At 67.0% G+C, this 4,399-nt stretch overlaps 1 protein-coding gene across 1 annotated transcript in view; it reads left to right on the forward strand.

Moving 5' to 3' along the window:
* AURANDRAFT_70889 (hypothetical protein) overlaps window positions 1-4,399 on the forward strand; it is a gene marked incomplete at both ends in the record, with an annotated part of 61,863 nt that overhangs the window by 29,576 nt on the left and 27,888 nt on the right. The gene's annotated exons all lie outside the window — the stretch shown is intronic.

The raw sequence follows: 4,399 nt of genomic DNA on the forward strand, positions 1-4,399 counted from the left end.
ACAGCCACAGCTCAGCCCTCGCTGCCGCCCTGCGTGAGCGTGACGAGGCGCATGCGAAGGCTCTGAGCGCTCGCGAGAAGGAGCTCGCCGACAAGCACGCGGACGCGCTCGCCGAACAGAAAGCCGGGCTCGTCGGCGGACACGAGAGCACGATGGCAAACACCGTGGCCCGCCACGAGGAACAGCTTGCGTCGCTCGCCCGCCAGCATCAGTCGGAGCTCGAGTCGTCGACTCGGGCACTCGAGGTCGACAAGGATCACGAGCACTCGACGAAGCTCGCGGCCGCGCTCCGAGAGCGCGACGAGGCCCACGGAAAGGAGCGTCAGGCCCTGGAGTCGAGCCTCAAGGATCGTCACAAGAACGAGCTCAGCTCCCGAGACGCGGCGCACACCGACGCCGTCAACGAGATCAACGACCGGCACAAGAGCGACTTTGCCTATCTCAAGGAGAATCACGACGCGGAGCTTTCCGCGGCCGTCGAGTCTGCCTCGTTGGAGAAGGATCGGCACATGCGCTCGGCTTTGACGGCTCAGAGCCAGGAGCACGACGCGGCACTCGCTCAGGCCATCGCCGAGCGCGAGGCGGAGCTTCGGGCTCTGCACGACCAGGAGCTTGCCTCGCGCGGCGATGCCCACGAGCGAGCGACCGAGTCGGCCGCCGAGGCTCACGCGCGCGCGACCGAGTCGGCTGCTGAGGCCCACGCCCGAGCGCTGGAAGAGGAGCGCGGGCGTGCAGCGGGAGAGCTGCAGTCTGAGAGGGCGACCATGGATACGCTTCATCGTGCCGAGCTAGAATCAGAGGCCGAAAGGCACAAGGAGACGCTCTCCCAGGCCGCGTTTGAGTACGAGCAGGCTGTCAAGGCGACGCTCATAGAAAAGGACGAGGAGCACGCCAAGCTACTGGCGGACGCCGAGTCGAGCCTGTCGGCTTCGGCCGAGGCGCGCCTGCGGGAAGCGGACGAGCTTCTGCGTTTTACGGCGTTCCGGGCGGCGTCGAAGATGGCCGACGGTGTCCTCACTCGCGGCGCGATCCAGGGCGTACTTCGCAGCTTCCGAGTGTGGGCGATGTACACCCACATGGCCGGTGTGGCCTCTGCCAAGGAGGTCGACCACGACGTCGCCCTGCGCGACGCGGTCACTCATACCCGCAAGGCCATGTCGAGGGCCGCGGCGTGTGGGACGATGGCCCAAGCTGTGGCTCACATGCGATACAGCAGCCTCTCGCGGGCGTGGCACACGTGGCACAAGGCGGTCCGCAAACTTGGAGAGCTCGAGGAACGCGAGCAGGAGGTTGGCAGGGCCGTCGGCAGCGCCGAGACGGAGAAAGATCGTCTGCACGGCGCGGCGCTTCAGTCGCGCGAGGACGCGCACGCGGCCGAGCTCCAGGCGAAGGCAGACGCTCACGCTGCCGAGCTCGAAGCCAAAGCCGACGCCCACGCGGCCGCTCTCAAAGCGAAGGCGGACGCCCACGCCGCGGCGCTCAGCGCTCGTGAAGATGAGCTCCTCGCCGGGCACAAGTCCGCGTTGCAGACCAGGGCCGACCAGCACGCGACCGAGATCGACGAGGCGCAGAAGTCGCACCAGCAGCAGCAGGACATGCTTCGAAGCAGGCACGAGGCGGAGCTTGCGTCCGCGACGGAGATGCTCGCCCTCGAGAAGGACAGCGCGCACAACTCGCGTCTCGTGTCCGAGCTCCGGGCTCGCGACGACGAACACGCCAAGACGATGGAGGCTCGTGAGAAGGAGCTCGCGGAGAAGCACGCGGCACTCCTCGCGGAGCTGCGATCGTCGTTGACGGCGGCTCACGACGCGGCCATGGCCGAGACGCTCGGACAGCACGAGGAGCAGCGCGCGACGCAACAGCGCCGGCACGAAACGGAACTCGCCGCCAAGACATCAGCTCTGGAAATCGAGAAGGACCGCGAGCACACAGCGAAGCTCGCAGCGATGCTCAGGGAACGCGACGAGGCTCACGCGAACGAGCGCCGGTCCGCGGAATCTAGCCTAGCGGACCGCCACAAGAATGAACTCGACGCTCGAGATGCGTCTCATGCTAAGACCATGTCTACGATGCAGGCAGGTCATAAAGAGGCGATTACTGCCATGCAAGAGAAGCACGCCGCGTCGCTCGAATCTGCGACTGAGCTCTTGGCTCTCGAGAAGGACCACAGCCACAGCTCAGCCCTCGCTGCCGCCCTGCGTGAGCGTGACGAGGCGCACGCGAAGGCTCTGAGCGCTCGCGAGAAGGAGCTCGCCGATAAGCACGCGGGCGCGCTCGCTGAACAGAAAGCCGGGCTCGTCGGCGGACACGAGAGCACGATGGCTGACACCGTGGCCCGCCACGAGGAACAGCTCGCGTCGCTCGCCCGCCAGCATCAGTCGGAGCTCGAGTCGTCGACTCGGGCACTCGAGGTCGACAAGGATCACGAGCACTCGACGAAGCTCGCGGCCGCGCTCCGAGAGCGCGACGAGGCCCACGGAAAGGAGCGTCAGGCCCTGGAGTCGAGCCTCAAGGATCGTCACAAGAACGAGCTCAGCTCCCGAGACGCGGCGCACACCGACGCCGTCAACGAGATCAACGACCGGCACAAGAGCGACTTTGCCTATCTCAAGGAGAATCACGACGCGGAGCTTTCCGCGGCCGTCGAGTCTGCCTCGTTGGAGAAGGATCGGCACATGCGCTCGGCTTTGACGGCTCAGAGCCAGGAGCACGACGCGGCACTCGCTCAGGCCATCGCCGAGCGCGAGGCGGAGCTTCGGGCTCTGCACGACCAGGAGCTTGCCTCGCGCGGCGATGCCCACGAGCGAGCGACCGAGTCAGCTGCTGAGGCCCACGCCCGAGCGCTGGAAGAGGAGCGCAGGCGTGCGGCGGAGGCCTTTGACGCTGAGAAGGCGTCGCTGAACAAGCTCCACCGTGCCGAGCTTGATTCTGAGTCCGAGAAGCACCAGGAGACGCTCTCTCAGGCCGCGCTCGAGTACGAGCAGGCTGTTCAAGCGACTCTTGCTGAAAAGGACGAGGAGCACGCCAAGCTACTGGCGGACGCCGAGTCGAGCCTGTCGGCTTCGGCTGAGGCGCGTCTGCGGGAAGCGGACGAGCTTCTGCGTTTTACGGCGTTCCGGGCGGCGTCGAAGATGGCCGACGGTGTCCTCACTCGCGGAGCGATCCAGGGCGTACTTCGCAGCTTCCGAGTGTGGGCGATGTACACCCACATGGCCGGTGTGGCCTCTGCCAAGGAGGTCGACCACGACGTCGCCCTGCGCGACGCGGTCACTCATACCCGCAAGGCGTTGATGCGGGCGGGCGGCATGAACGCCATGGCCAAGGCCGCAAATCATATCCTCCGCTACCGTCGGCATCGCGCCTGGGCCAGGTGGCTCGCCCAAGCCCATCTAGAAAGACATCTTCTGTCCGCTGCGACGAAGCATGCGGCGGCCGTGGACAGGGCCGTCGACAGCGCCGAAACGGAGAAAGATCGTCTGCACGATGCAGCGCTTCAGTCGCGCGAAGACGCATATGAAGCCGAGCTCAAGGCGAGGGCCGAAGCTCACGCGGCCGAGCTCCAGGCGAAGGCAGACGCTCACGCTGCCGAGCTCGAAGCCAAAGCCGACGCCCACGCGGCCGCTCTCAAAGCGAAGGCGGACGCCCACGCCGCGGCGCTCAGCGCTCGTGAAGACGAGCTCCTCGCCGGGCACAAGTCCGCGTTGCAGTCCAGGGCCGACCAGCACGCGACCGAGATCGACGAGGCGCAGAAGTCGCACCAGCAGCAGCAGGACATGCTTCGAAGCAGGCACGAGGCGGAGCTTGCGTCCGCGACGGAGATGCTCGCCCTCGAGAAGGACAGCGCGCACAACTCGCGTCTCGTGTCCGAGCTCCGGGCTCGCGACGACGAACACGCCAAGACGATGGAGGCTCGTGAGAAGGAGCTCGCGGAGAAGCACGCGGCACTCCTCGCGGAGCTGCGATCGTCGCTGACGGCGGCTCACGACGCGGCCATGGCCGAGACGCTCGGACAGCACGAGGAGCAGCGGGCGACGCAACAGCGCCGGCACGAAACGGATCTCGAATCCGCGAGGGAGCTCCTGGCTCTCGAGAAGGACCAGCAGCACACCACTGCGCGTGTCACGGCTCTGCGTGAGCGCGACGAGGCGCACGCGAAGGCCCTGAGCGCTCGCGAGAAGGAGCTCGCCGACAAGCACGCGGGCGCGCTCGCCGAACAGAAAGCCGGGCTCGTCGGCGGACACGAGAGCACGATGGCTGACACCGTGGCCCGCCACGAGGAACAGCTCGCCTCGCTCGCCCGCCAGCATCAGTCGGAGCTCGAGTCGTCGACCCGGGCCCTCGAAGTCGACAAGGATCACGAGCACTCGACGAAGCTCGCGGCCGCGCTCCGAGAGCGCGA

The sequence above is a fragment of the Aureococcus anophagefferens genome (assembly GCF_000186865.1).
Source record: "Aureococcus anophagefferens unplaced genomic scaffold AURANscaffold_3, whole genome shotgun sequence".
Classification (NCBI taxonomy): domain Eukaryota; class Pelagophyceae; order Pelagomonadales; family Pelagomonadaceae; genus Aureococcus; species Aureococcus anophagefferens.